Raw genomic sequence first — 16,044 nt, 5'->3', positions numbered from 1 at the left:
GATGTTTCTGAGAGAGTGGTTTAACATGATTTAACATTTAAATTGACAGACTAAATAAAGCAGATTGCCCTTCCTAATAAAACACACTGGAGAATGCTCTGGTACCCCTTTCACTCATTCCCCAAGGACAGAGGAAAGAACATGTGGGGACATAGTGAGAAGATTGTCATCTATAAGTCAGGAGGAAACTGCTTATCAGAATCTGGATCTGTGTTCCCAACTCCAGAACTGTGAGAAATAAATTTGTCTTATGTGAGGCACCGAGAATATGTTTTTTTTTTTTTATGGCAGCCTGAATGGACTAAGACAAAGGAAGGCATTAGACACAGAGTAAATCTAATTTTCAAGCCTCTGATATTCATTTATTTTAATTAAGAGCACATTCATTACAGGTTTTGTGATACATTATTAAATGATAATGGTCATTAAAGAATTGCCACGAGGAATAGGGAAGTCCTTTTATAGGAAGTGTTTGTGTTTGCACAAAGCATTGAACAACATAGCAAGTTATAAACATTTCTTAAATAAATGATTTAAAATGAATATAAACATTTATAAAGAAAATAATTCACACAAAAGTTTTAAATGTTGTATTTGCAGGCACACATTTACATTTTTTACATTACTCAAAATAAAGGTACAATGGAAACATTAATTGACCACCAGTAGAGGGGTGCTACATAAATTATGGTTCATCTACTTCATAGAATCTTAAGTGGTAACCAAATATGATAGATATGAATGACACTTGGAAAAATGTCATTTATTTTATATGAAAACTGTAAAACGTGTTTTCCTGTGATCTTAGATGAAATTATGCATGCATATGAACAAGACATCCTTCTTTTATTTGCTTTACAGTAATTAAGAAAAACAGATTTAGAAGGGTACAGGTGTGATTTTGTTACATGGATATATTGTGTAGCAGTGAAGTCTGAGCTTTTAGAGTAGCCATCACCTACAGGGTATTCATTGTATCCATTGCTTTATAGTAATTTTATATTAGTATTGCTTTATAATAATTTTTAAAAGAATTGATATTTAAATACAAAATTGCCACTATCTTTTATGCTGTGAAGCCTGCCTTCTGTCATTCTAAGAAGGGTTATAGATTCCTGTGCCTTGCTGAACAGATGGCATGCATACAGCAGAGGTAACTGGGTTTGGCAGTCACTTTAATCACACTGAATGTATGTTTGGTTAAATATTTCCCTAATTCCTATAAATTGTTATCATTAAGTACTTCCTTTAAAGAACATGGCTTTTCCTTCTTCCTCTGCATAAGTGAATGCTGTAAAGAAAAGGAATGAGGATTAAAATGGTTAAAGCATTCAGAAAGGAGAAAATTTTGAAAAACTAAAATTATATTTTGAATCATAAACTTTATTGTTAAAGGGATAATAGTGTTGTAGGACTGTGTTAGTCCATTTTCATGCTGCTGACAAAGACATATCCAAGACTGGGAAGAAAAAGAGGTTTAATAGACTTACAGTTCTACATGTCTGGGGAAGCCTCACAGTCATGGCAGAAGGCAAGGAGGAGCATGTCATGTCTTATATAGATGGCAGCAGACTAAAAGAGAAAGCTTGTGCAGGGAAACTTCCATTTTTAAAACCATCAGATCTCGTGAGACTTATTCACTATTTTGAGAACAGCTCAGGAAAGACCTGCCCCCATGATTCAGTTACTTCCCACGAGGTGTCTCCTGCAATACATGGGAATTCAAGATGAGATGTGGGTGGGGACACAGCCAAATCATATCATTCCTCCCTTGGCCCCTCCCAAATCTCATGTCCTCATATTTTGAAACCAATCATGCCTTGCATTGCAACAGTCTCCCAAAGTCTTATTTCAGCATTAACTCAAAAGTGCACAGTCTAAAGTCTCATATGAGACAAGGCAAGTCCCTTCTACCTATGAGCCTATAAAATCAAAAGCAAGTTAGTTACTTCCAAGATACAATGGAGGTACAGGCATTGGGTAAATACAGCCATTCCAAATGGGAGAAATTGGCCCAAACAAAGGGGCTCCAGGCCCCATACAAGTCCGAAATCAGAAGTCAAGAATTGAGGTATGGCAACTTCTACCTAGATTTCAGAAGATGTATAGAAATACCTGGATGCCCAAGCAAAAGTTTGCTGCAGGGACAGGGCCCTCATGGAAAACCTCTACCAGGGCAGTGCGGAAGGGAAATAAGGGATTAGAGCCCCTACATACAGTCCCTACAGGGGCACTGCCTACTGGTGCTGTTTGAAGCTCCAAAATGATCTCCTTTGACTCCAGGTCACGCTGATGCAAGAGGTGAGCTATCATGGCCTTGGGGAGCTCCACCCTGTGACTTTGCAGTATATAGTACCCCTTCTGGCTCCTTTCATGGGCTGGTATTGAGTGCAGATTTTCCAGGTGCACAGTGCAAGCTATCAGTGGATCTACCATTGCAGGGTCTGGAGGATGGTGACCCTCTTCTCACAGCTCCACTAGGCAGTGTCCCCACTGGGATTCTGTGTGGGGGCTCCAGACCCACATTTCCCTTCCATACTGCCCTAGCAGAAGTTTTTCATGAGGGCCCTGCCTCTGCAGCAGACTTTTGTCTGGGCATCTAGGCATTTCCATACATCCTCTGAAATCTAGGTGAAAGTTTCCAAACCTCAATTCTTGACTTCTGTGTACCTGCAGGCTCAACACCATGTGGAATCTGCTAAGGCTTGGGGCTTCTACCCTCTGAAGCAACAGCCCAAGCTGTAGCTTGGCCAGGGATGCAGAGCACCAAGTCCTTAGACTGCACACAGCAGAGAGACCCTGGGTCCAGCACATGAAACAATTTTTTCCTCCTAATCCTCAAGGCCTATGATGGGAAGAGCTACTACAATGGTCTTTGACATGCCCTGGAGACATTTTCCCCATTGTCTTGGTGATTAACATTCAGCTCATCATTACTTATGCAAATCTCTGCAGCTAGTTTGAATTTCTTGTCAGAAAATGAGATTCTCTTTTTTATCACATTGTCAGTCTGCAAATTTTCCAAACTTTTATGCTCTGTTTCCTTTTTAAAACTGAATGTCTTTAACAGCACCCAAGTGACATCTTGAATGCTTTGTTGCTTAGAAATTTTTTCTGTTGGGTAACCTGAATCATCCCTCTCAAGTTAAAAATTCCACCAATCTCTAAGGCAGGGGCAAAATGCCACCAGTCTCTTTGCTAAATCATTACAATAGTCACTTTTGCTCCATTTCCCAACAAGTTCCTGAACTCCATTTGAGACCACCTTAACTTGGACCTTACTGTTCATATCACTATCAGCATTGTTGTCAAAGCCATTCAACAAGTTTCTAAGAACTTCCAAACTTTCCCACATTTGTCTTTTTCTGAGCCCACCAAATTGTTAAAATCTCTTCTTTTTACCCAGTTCCAAAGTTGCTTCTATGTTTTTGGGTATCTCTTCAGCAATGCCCCACTCTACTGGTACCATTTTACTGTATTAGTTCATTTTCACACTGCTGATAAAAACGTACCTGAAACTGGGAAGAAAAAGAGGTTTAATGGATTTATAGTTCCACATATCTAGGGAGGCCTCACAATCCCGCCAGAAGGCAAGAAGGAACAAGCCACATCTTCCATGGATAGCAGTGGGCAAAGAGAGAGAGCTTGTGTAGGGAAACTCCCATTTTTATAACCATCAGATCTTGTGAAATTTATTCACTATCATGAGTACAGCATGGGAAAGACTTGCCCCCATGATTCAATTACCTCCCACCAGGTCCCTCCCTGCAACGTGTGGAATTCAAGGTGAGATTTGGGTGGGGACACAGCCAAATCTTATCAGGGATTAATAGCTTTATATGCCTGCTGCATAGTAACAGACCGATTCACTGAGATGGCAGGCTTGCAGCAGAGAAAGAGTGATCATTGCAGGATACCAAGTAAGGAGATGGGAGGAGACTCTCAAATCCAACACAAAGTTGTGAGGAGCTGGAGTTTTTAACAGGATCATAGAAGGGGAGGGACTGGATAATTGGGGTCATTGATTGGTTGGGATGCGGGGAGTGAAAATCATCAGGATGTGGAAAGCCCATTCCTTGGTGAGGCAGCTTCTTGTGGGGTCCTTCAAACCATCTGACATCAGTAGTTTCACAGGAATGCAGGCCTTGAAAGAATATCTCAAATGGAAAATAATGTTTGTCATGTTGAAGTTGTTGCATATAGAGCAGTTAAGGAGGACTGTATTTTTGCAACAGGATCCGTGTGATTCTGAGGCAATAGGCACCAAATGATTACGAGGAAGCAGGTCAGAGAGAAAGCTGAGCTAATAGTTAAGGCTGTGCTGCAAGCCTGGCTTATTTTCAATTCTTTTCCTCCCTTCTGTCCTGACTAATTTTATAAAGTTTATAAGGATGGTTTCAATAGTCAACTCTTGCATTAGATTATTACTTACGAGTATTGGCATGAGAAGATTGTTTTAAGGGCTTCTAAATGGTTCAATATGTTATTAGATAGACTAGAATATTTAAAAGGGCATCAACTGTCTTTTATGGCTATTCTAACCCTGCCTCATGTGTCCTTGTAAGAGTATATTAAAAACCACCATTCCTTATGGTTCTTCCGTCTGAGAGGTCACTTGGTGCTTGGCATTGCCTTCTGCCATCGCTACCACAGGAATCTTTGATGTAAAACTTTGGGATATGTGTTTGTCTGACTAGATCTGGAGCTTGGGTTGGAAAGTTACAAAGGACATGATTACAAAGGTAATGTGAGTCAAGATAGTGAATGTACCAAGGTAATTAATTTTATTGTCTTTATCATACAGTTTATGTAACAAAAAGTATTCCGTATGTCTAAAAAGGAGGCTGAAAAGTCCCTGAAATAAAAGTGCCAGAATTTTTGGCCTCACCACTGAGAATTCTATAATTCATATGACTTTTGTCATTTTCATAAGTTTTTAAACTGATTATTTCTTGGACAAAATTCGCTCCTCAACAACATACTCTTTCAGATACTCCAATGTTTTTTTTTCTTTCTGACATTGAAGGAGTAGAGAAGGACACTCCCTGTGATTATTCCCCCCAGACATCTGAAGCACCATGTTGAGCCCTTGACACATTTACTGAATTAATCATTAAGAGCATTCAGCAGAGATCTGCCTACCACTTGCTAGGTACTTATCTAGACCTGAGGGGGGTTAGATAAAAATCCCTCTTTGTGAAGCCTTTGTGTTTTCATGGATTTGTTGGTACTTTTATTGAACCCTCATAATAGGCTTAGGAAAGTGGTAATTATTCACATTTTATAAAGGAGAAGCCATGGCTATGAGAGATAGGTCATATAACTTGAAGAGCCAGGATTCAGTCCCCAGTCTACTCTAGAACTCTCTCCTTCCTGCACCTGTCCTGCACAAGAGTTTCCAGTGGTTGAAGTGATGAGTATTTGCATAGATGGCTCCTCCAAAAGCCGCTTATATAGTAAATATCAGCAAGCTTGTACATCAGTTCGACCAGTATTTAACATGCTGCTTTTATGCTTCAGGCACTGTTCTGGAGCTAGAGGTACAGTAGTGGTCATGACAGACAAGACCAGATTGTGTGTGCATAGTGGGGGAGAGCCAAACTGCAAATAATAAACAAACATGGGTGTGCTTTGGTATGATACATATGACATACTGTGTGATATAATTTCAGGTAATGAGGAAGGCTGTAAAATTGAGCAAAATAGAGTAATATTCACTGCCATGGGGAGGGGCATGCCTTTTCATAGGGTAGGGACAGAAGACTCTCTAACAAGGATATATTAAAACAGACACGTGGATGAAGTGTGTGATTAGGTTATGAAAATACCTGAGGAAAAAGTACACCAGGTAAGGGTACGAGACTCGGAGGCACGAATGAACTTTCCATATTTAAGGACCAGCTACAATGGAGTGCATGAGGCTGGGGAGCAGGCTAGGGGAAGGGATCCATCAACAAGGAGGGCAAGACAGAACTTGTATGCCCTGTTTCTTAGGAGCTTTAGTTTTAATCTAAGTGCAATGGGAAACTGAAATGGAGTTTTAAACAGAGGGATTGTATCAGCTTATTTGTGTTTTCCAAAGGGATCCTCTAGGAAAGGAGTCATTCAATAGGAAACACTGACCAGCCCTGACCTTGCTAAATAATCGTGAACCTACTAAACCTTTTCACAAACTACTTCCTAAAATGATTTGTAGACATCAAATCTTGAAAGCTTTTCGAGGATTCAGAAGAAGGAAATAATTCTAAAAGATGGAACAATAAGGCTTGAGAAGAAAGTTTAAAGACATTAGACTTTTATTTCCCGTATAAGAATTACACAATACTCTCTACATACTTAAAAGGCTACTGTACAGAAGACATGTTGCTAGTTTGTTTTTATTTCCATCTAGATAAATACTGCATAGATTAAACATGCCTTGATAGTGAGGTTTCTCTCCTACACCTAGGGCTTTGGTCATGCCGTGCCCAGAGTCAGCATCCTGTCTCCATATTTAATTCATTCACGTATAGCTATTCATGCCAGCTTTGTATTCTGTTCCATGCTGTATATTGAGGCTACAAGTAAAATAATACCTGACTTTAAGAACCTCACAGTGTGATGGGACAGAGAAGTATGGGTCTTGTCGGAGCTTCCCCAAAGGAGGGGGATCTTTTTCCAATTCCGAGGAGTCAAGGGAGACTTCTTAGAAGAAGGGATAAACTGAGCTCTGAAGGATACGCAGGCATTGGCTCACCTAATGAGGGAAGAAGCAAGGGAAGAGCAGCCCAGACAGAGGAAATGGTGAACAGAGCGCCATGTGGTGAGCAAAGCCTTCGCGTATCTCCAAGGCCATCTCATTATAGAAGGCTGAGAGTCACTGCAAGAGAGACCTGCATTGTGAGGTTGGTGAAGTTAGCAGGATCCAGCTCTAAAAGGGTCTTGATCATCATGCTAAGGTCTGAAATTTATCCTAAGCCTATTGGAAGTTAAGTGTATTTTTTTTTCAAGACAAAGTACAAGTTTTCATATTAGAAATAATTTTCTTATAGTTTTGAATACTGGAATGAGTTCTGGCAGGAGCCTCTACTCATAGAAATTTAAGTGATCCAGAAAGGACTAAAAAAATCTCACCTTGGAAGTCTTAGGAATGCTTTCATCTCTCTGGGGTGGCTTAAAATGATTTTATCTTCTGCATGCTAATCAACAGTTTGCTCTTCAAAATCACATTTATTACCAGAGTTAACAACGTACTTTCTGACTTCTCTAAGCAACATCAGTAAGCAACTCCCAAAAGGATTGCAAGTATAGCTGTGGTGGTGATAGGTTTACCTGTTACAGGTATATATCACCAGCTATGGTGGCGACAGGTACACTTGCTATCCTTTTGGGAGCTGCTTACCGATTGATGTTGCTTATATTTTCATGTGTAAACCAAAATCGAAAGTGTATGTGCTGTCTAGAAGAATATATGTGCTAATAGCATTCAATATTTGATTCTGTGTTTTATTTAAAAGGATTACATTTGAAGATCACAGTTTTCTTTGGTTCTTATTAGATCTTTACCCCAATTTTAAAATTGTGATATACATACACATACACATAAAATGTAGCATCTTAACCGTTTTTAAGTGTACAGTTCAGTGATATTAAACACATTCATAGTGTTGTGTAACCATCACCACCATCCATCTACAGAACTCTTTTTGTCTTGTAAAACTGAAATGCTGTATTAATTAAAGGATAATTCCTCATTCTCTCCTCCCCACCAGTCCCTGGCAACCTTCATTCTACCTTTTAAGTTTTGACATTTTAAAATTATTGGTTTAGGGTTAGTAAAGCTTGGTTTATAAAGCTCATTTTGCTTATGTAATGAACAATGGTCTTATGTAAAAGGCTTAGGACAGGATTTAGCACACAGTAGGCATTCAGTAAATGGTAGCTGTTATGATCATTACTTATAGGTTTCAAGCTGTTAAACAATGGTCTGTACTCACATGTGATTGCTAGCACTAGCACAACCAACTTTACGCATCATAATGATTTCTGATTAAGTACAGACCCTGCAACTTGTTCCTGATGTAAATCTGCTGCTTGGTACTACTCACAGCCTCTCTAGGCTCACCTCATCTCCACTGTTGCCACTTCTCAGCATTTCTCCTCGATGGTCATTCTGCACTCGTAAGGAGGAGCCTGGTTTTCATTGTCAGTGGTCATCATGAACATTGAAACAGTATGCATGTATTAAATGTTAACTTTAAGGTATTTCTACACAAAACAATTTGAGTTAAAATGGCCTCATCCCAAACAATCCTGTACAATCAGGTAATCTCATGATTTCCTAATCGTAAAAATTTAGCTCTTAGACCCTCTCTTGGGTCTTCCCAACGTTATAAACATTTCTAACCAGAAGGATCATAATTCTCTCTACTTTTTTTTTTTTTTTTTGAGACAGTCTCACTCTATCACCCAGGCTGGATTGCAGTGGCGCTATCTCATCTGACTGTGACCTTTGCCTCCCAGGTTCAAGCCATTCTCCTGCCTCAGCCACCTAAGTAGCTGGGATTACAGGCATGTACCACCACACCAAGTTAATTTTTATATTTCTAGTAGAGAAAGGGTTTCACCATGTTGGTCAGGCTGGTCTCGAGCTCCTGGCCTCAAGTGATCCTTCCACCTTGGTCTCCCAAAGTGCTAGGATTACAGGTGTGAGCCACCGTACCTGGACCAGTTTTCTTCCTCTGCTTCTGAAAATAATTATAATCATGTATTTGAGAATGGCATTGTTCCCATGATGGGATCATACATGAGGTTTCTCATCTGGGACAACTGTATGTAGAGTTGGTGGGGACGGGGTCTTGAGGGAGGATCAGTTGAGCCTGGTGAGATTCAGATGTATTTGAAGTATCATATGAATTAGTGGAGCACATAACTCAGAGTTAACTTTTTGATGGGTTTATTCATATGGACATAAGGGGCCTGTCTGGTAGAATTTTCTACAGAGCACCTGGGGATGGCAGGGTTGGGAGGTCACAGTGGAATCTGTTCTTTGGTCTGCCATGACTGGTCTCATGGATCAGACTCTCTGGGGAGAAAGCTTCAGGCAGGTGCTGCAGGAGCTCTCCTAGCAAAGGTATTTGTGAAACAATAGGATTGAAGTCATGGTTCGGCCTAGATGGACAGCACTGGTGCCTGGTTCTGCAGAACTGGTGAACTCAAGAGTGGACAAACACACTTTGGGGACTTTGCTGAGAGCTGAGGTATTGGCAGAGTTGGTTGCGGCCACAGCCACTAGAATTTGCTTCATCTTTATTGTTATTGTTGATGTGCTTTCATCTAGAGGTAGACAGGTGGATGAGGCCTGAGAACAATCAGGAACGAGTGGAGTGTTTCCTTGATTCTACTTTCCTGCCAGCTTTAAGATGAGTCACTTATTTAAGACAGCTCTTCCGCAGGGAGTAGGAAGGAGCAAAGCAACACAGATGCATATCATGTCCACACCAATTTTAAGATACCTTCTGATTACAGGAATTTTTAAAAATGGAGGAAAAGATGCTTCTTAGAACCAAGAAAATACGGCATATACTATCTGGTTTTCTGGTATATTTTACTGGTATCAACTCAACTGTCTCACTTTCCAGCAATAGCTTTGGAGTCAAAGAGAACGGGGTTTGTGTTCTGGCTCTTGAATAGCTGTAAGCTACTTAATTTATTTCCACTTCCTGCATCACAATTTCCTCTTTAGTAAACTGAGACAATAATGATAAAATAATCATCATTAAAAAGTTCTTTTAAGTCACTTAGCATACTGACTGGCAGAGTATAAGGGCTTAAAAATGGCGTTTATTGTTATCTTACGTGCACTAGGAATGTAAAGTTTTACTGAATACCAAATTACTGCTTAAAAGGAACATTGGCAATCTGGAAAAGGGTATCCAGACTGGTGAAAGACCTATCAACCAAATCATACAAATAATTGCTTTTAAAAAGTGGGAATAATTTGCCGTGCACAAAGCAGGAAGTGGGGCTGGAAAAGGAAAATGGCAGAATTATTAGCTGCAAATGTGAAGGGCTGTCATGTATGTAAATAAGGGAATAGATTTGTGTGTATGTGTGTGGAAATTTTGATTTTTAAAAGATAGTCATTGTCGTGCATTAGCAACCAGGCAATTTTAACTTTCCACATTCTTCCTCAGACCACACTCTGTTGACTCAGACTTGGAAACTGTTGCTTCTTCTGACCACACATGCCAGTTCTCATTGTTCTTGCTGGTTTTTTTGTTTTTTTTTTTCCTTTTTTTTTTTTTTGAGACGGAGTTTCGCTCTTGTTACCCAGGCTGGAGTGCAATGGGGCGATCTCGGCTCACCGCAACCTCCGCCTCCTGGGTTCAGGCAATTCTCCTGCCTCAGTCTCCTGAGTAGCTGGGATTACAGGCACATGCCACCATGAAGCTTTGATCTGGAGAGAGCAATAGTAACAATGTGAGGTCAGTGCCTTAGAAATTAGAATAGTCACAAGATGAGTATGATTTGGTTTCTTGGTTGTTTTAGTGGCCTTTTAAAAGACTCTAATTTGGGCCTTTTATCTAGTGATGGTGTGGGAAGAAGCCAGATCTCTTGTGGGAAGAAAAAACAGAATAGTGGCTGAGATGATCTTAGTTTTTGTTCTCCTTTAATATCTTTGTATTACAAGCCCCTTATCTGTAGAAAGAAATGAATAAATATAGTGTTAGAACCTCACATAAAAACTATTTTCAGGTTGGGTATGGTGGCTCATGTCTATAATCCTAGCACTTTGGGAGGCCAAGGCGGGTGGATCATGAGGTCAGGAGTTGGAGACCATTCTGGCCAACATGGTGAAACCCTGTTCTACCAAAGATAAAAAATTAGCTGGGTGTGGTGGCATGTGCCTGTAATCCCAGCTATTCAGGAGGCTGAGGCAAGGGAATTGCTTGAGTCAAGGAGTTGCAGGTTGCACTGAGCTGAGGTTCTGCCACTGTACTCCAGCCTGGTGACAGAGCAAGACTGTCTCAAACCAAACAAAACCAAACAAAACCCAAAAAGCTATTTTCAGCTAGGTCATACCAATTTGACTCCATGCTGGAGTTTGTGTCAGTAAAAGAACAAGGCCTAGAGTTCATGGAATGAATTGCGATACCAAGATTGCCGGTGTATCTAGTATAGCCTTCAAAGTGGCATTATCACTTGTGATTAACTATGACCACTGAATCTTAATCTTCAAATGCAAACCATGGGCCTGGTAGCACCAAAAGATGCTCTGTGGCAGAGCTCTTATTTAGTCTGTGTCTTTAATAAAGCTGACCCAAATGTGACATTAAGGGGTCTTTGTGAAATGACCTAAGAGTACTTAGTTTCTTAATAGTTGTTGTATATCTCCCTTGATCATATAACTTACTTAGTTTAACTACTAAGTTGGTATTTAGTTGTTGCATTCTTGTGATGGGAACAGGTGCTAGTTTAAAGAGCTTCCAGGAAAAAAGGCAAGCACTAAAATTAAAGAGAGGCATTAACAGCATCAGGCCTGTGACTAGGAAGCTTCATTGCAATGCACTGCACTGCTCCCGTGTTCTTGGCCAAGGAAGTTTCACTGCTGCAGGCAAGTAGCTAGATGTGTCTATTGTCAGTCACCTTGATCTGTGACATTTGCTAGGATGTATGGATGCATAATGTGGACAAGGAGCCGAGGATGATTTTGTATGTGCCAGACGGGATTGTGTGATAGGGTCTCCCCGTCTGTGGAAGCGACTGGCTTAGAATGTTCTTGAGCTGCAAAAAGCATCTTCTCATTACTGTGTATAATTAATTACATACCATCAGCTTATTGTTTGCTATAAATGGGCACAGATTTATCTTCATTTGCATTTTACAAGGCTTACTCTATTGCCCACCAAAACCAGCATTTTTCATAGGAAAGTATGCTGGAGAGAGAGGCAAGTCCTATCTTTCTACGGGAGATATGGCAAAACCCCAGCAGGACTCTGATATTTTAGGGTGACTTTTGATTATAAAATATTTCTGTTCTTTTAATCATTAAGAGTGTCTTTTATTTTCTGTGTCCAAATGTATCATGTTTTGAAAAATTGTCCTTTATCCAACTTCTTGTATTGAATAACATTTATTTCCAATTTCATAACAGCAGCCATAATTCAGAAATTCTAATCAATTAAAACATTATAGCTAGGAAAGAAAAAAATGGTTTTAGTCAGACTTTTGTTCACTTTTTAGAGATACAGATATGATTTCCACTAGCCATTCTTTAAAAATGATGAAAACCAGCTCTTCAATTTTATTAATGCTTTCACAGGCCAATAGGAGTTCAGGTACCTTTGAATTACCAATGTCCTAGCATCATGTGATTATATTATTATGATTATTAATTATAATTACAATGATAAATTTTTCTTGTATTATTTTATTCACATCATAAGAATAATCCCTTCAGATAGATACTTTGTTTCCCTAATATGAAGACACTAAGAGACAGAGAATACAGCAGACTTGTCCAATATCACGTAGCTATTCTGAGACTTCAGTTTCAAAATCAGGCACAAAGGTCTATTTTCATCTTTGGTCATGAACTTTCTGAAAGTTTTCAACAAGTCTGCACCCACCCATGCATTTTTAAGTTGATATGTAAATTTTTTCATTACAAATTTAAAGTTTCCAATGTAACATCTTTAATGTAGCCAATGTATCAGTTACATTAGTCTTTTGAATGTATCGTATAGTATACAGTGATTGTCATCCAGTTATAAAACACATGAGACAAATTTTTCTTTAATAGAAATTATACATCATTATTTTTTCTCTATGGCCTTGTACTTTTGCTCCATTTTCCCTTCAGAATGCTATCTTAAAGTTTTTATACTCAAATATCTTTTGTTTTAAAAATTGTAGCATTATATATCTTTGTAACCAAAGTGCAGTTGATCCTCATTACTTGTCAATTTGTATTTGCAAATTTGCCTACTCATTAAAATTTGTTTGCAACCCCATAAGCAGTATTCGTAGCACTTTGGTGGTCACTCACAGACATGGAAAGAGCAGTGAGAAAAATGAGTCACCCAATGCCTGTGTTTCTAGCTGCAGTCAAACAAGGCTATGTTCTGTTTTCCTACTATAAATGACTGTGTTTTTTGAGTTTATTTAGCATATGTTCTGTGCTTTTTGTTGGTGATTTTCCTTGTTTATGCTAAGTATAGTGCTAACATGCTATCTAGTGTTCCTAAACATAATAACACTATGATGTGTCATAGGGAGAACCCATGTGAGTTACAAGAGCTTCTTTCAGGCAGGGGTTACAGTTTTATTGGCTGTTAATTCAGTGTTATTGAATCAATGATATACATTGAACAAGAGGTTTTAAAGTAGAAATGCCATTAAACAAGTTATGTATTGATTGGTTGATAAAAATGTTGTGACCAGAGGCTTGCAGGAACCTAACTTTGTATTTCCTCTAGGAGCAATGTTTCAGTGTTTGTTAATTCATTGTTCACAGCAACTTTATAGAATATAGCTCCCACAAATAATGAGAACTGACTATATATATGTAATTTTGAAGTATTTAAAAATACTTTATAATCATAAGCTCTAAGTATTAATATATTTCTTCTGTACTGAGCTATCATTAAAGTTCTTTTTTTTTTTATCTTTCGAGTTCAGGCGTACATATTCAGGTTTGTTACATAGGTAAACTTGTGTCATGGGGGTTTACTGTACAGATGATTTCATCACCCAGGTATTAAGCCTACTACCCATTAATTGCTTTTCCTCAGCTTCTCCCTCCTCCCTCTAATAGGCCCCAGTGTGTGTTGCTCCAGTCTAAGTGTCTATGCATTCTCATCATTTAGTTCCCACTTACAGGTGGGAACATACAGTATTTGGTTTTATGTTCCTGCATTAGTTTGCTAAGGATAATAGCCTCCATCTCCATCTTGTTCTTTTTTATGGCTGTATAGTATTCCAAGGTACATATGTACCATATTTTCTTTATCCAGTCTATCATTCATGGGCATTTAGGTAGGTTCTGTATCTTTGCTATTGTGAATAGTGCTGCAGCGAACATACACATGGAGATATCTTTATAATATAATGATTTATATTTTTTTAGTGTAAAGTTTATGTTAATATATAATTAATCAAGTAAATCACGCATTAGCTTTATCATGCAGGCAATCAAGTAAGATAAAATCAAGGAGTATACAGACATATAGAGAGATACAAAGAGGAAGATAAAAGAATTACATTATTTATTGAATTTTTAACATGTGGCAGTAAAAGAAAAGGAAATAAAACAGAAGAGAGATGGGGAAATAGAAAGCAAGAGAATCAGAAAATAAATTGAGAGGAGAGCAGACCCTAGGATAAGTGGGGAGAAAATGAGATTGTGTTACATATTTGGAGAAGATGAGAGGTCTGTAAAATGGAAGTCAGAGGGAATAAACACATTAACATGCAAGCATGCACGCACACATTTCAAGAGTGCCTAAAATATGAACATTAAAATGTTCTTTTTTTAAAAGGAAGCCTTTAGTTAATTGATTCATTTATTTATAAAAATGGTTGTCCAACAATGTTAATGGGGACAAAATGCAGTGAGAAATATATGGGAATTATATTACGTAATGGAAAAGGAGTGTTAGAGGGAATGAAATTTTGTGTTTATAGCAAATACTTGCCTTGCTTTAAGAATTCTACATAATTAGATGCATTTTATTAGCTTGATGCATCTAATTTTGCATTAAGAAGAATCTTTTTACTCCAAAATAATTATTTGTTGTAGCATAGGTTCGTTCGGAGGGCACCTTTTAAAGTATGAATAACTTAGTGCATTTATATGTCAACTTAAGATGAATTAAAAATAAAACATTTAATATAAAAATATTACCGAATTTATAAGAGAATTGTGTATTAAATTTCAGGAACATATGTTATCTATCACATTAAGCAAATGTACATCTGTTTATTCTAAGTTTTGTTGTTAACTTTTAGCTACATATTCTTCCTTTAAAAGTTAAGTGAATGTATATGAAAGGAATTATTTGTGGTATTATGTCATATCATTCGTGTGGTAAGTACTGGGCAATAGTACTTGAAGTATGCTTATAATTCACACTGATTTTCATACTTAAATTTGCAGGCTACCTTGACACAGATTCAAATAAAAATATTTTTGTAAATTACTGACGTATTTAATCTAACGTAATTGCGTTATATGGTCATATCTGAATAATTCTCATTTTGATAATTATATATGAGTAATTATGATATTCAGAGTCATATTATGGTCAACTCTCTAAACTGGATTAAAAGAAATATCTATTTTGGGTTACACAGAACACGTTTCATTTAGTGCTGAAAGGTCAGGCTTAGGACATTTCTAAATGGCACTTCCAAAAACTGCAGCACTTTTACTGCCAAAGGGCACTTGAAATGCATTTCCCCACATAATTTTGAATGTAAAGAAAAAAGAAGCAAATCAAAGAAATAAATTCCAATTTAATCTTTTAGCTGAATGTCACTGATTAGCATGAATCTTTGTTAAAATGTCATCCTTAATAGCATTGTAAACTGTCATTTGCTTCGAAATTTTAACGGTTATGGAGATGATAGAACAACATTATTCTGTTCTTTTCAAGTGGTTTGACTTTCCCTAACTAGTTCCCAAAGATGGATTTCGAGCTTTCTTGCTTTTGGTTTGCTGTGGCAGGGGAGGAATATTACATGAAGATTTGTGTAATTTAGCCCTGGTCTTCCGTGAAAACAAGTATTCTGAGAGAAGTGGCTTGTCCCAAGAAACAAAAGTACTTCGCAGACTTCTTTGAATGTCTTCACTGTGTAGCGCAGTAGTGGGAAACCATCGACGAACTGGCCACGTAGTCCTCTCAGACACGTTTCTTTTGGCTTAAACCTAACTGGAATAGTATCATTTATGCCTATAGTTTCAAAAACACAATAGGACAGTGAGAGCCTTTAGTCCAGTTTCCTAGACTACCACAAGATGGGGCTAAATTATAAGTAGACAACGATATTTGTGGCCCATCA

The sequence above is a fragment of the Saimiri boliviensis genome, chromosome 6 (genome assembly GCF_048565385.1).
Source record: "Saimiri boliviensis isolate mSaiBol1 chromosome 6, mSaiBol1.pri, whole genome shotgun sequence".
Classification (NCBI taxonomy): domain Eukaryota; kingdom Metazoa; phylum Chordata; class Mammalia; order Primates; family Cebidae; genus Saimiri; species Saimiri boliviensis.
The sequence above is the reverse complement of the archived record's forward strand: the minus strand, read 5'-3'. Positions refer to the sequence as shown.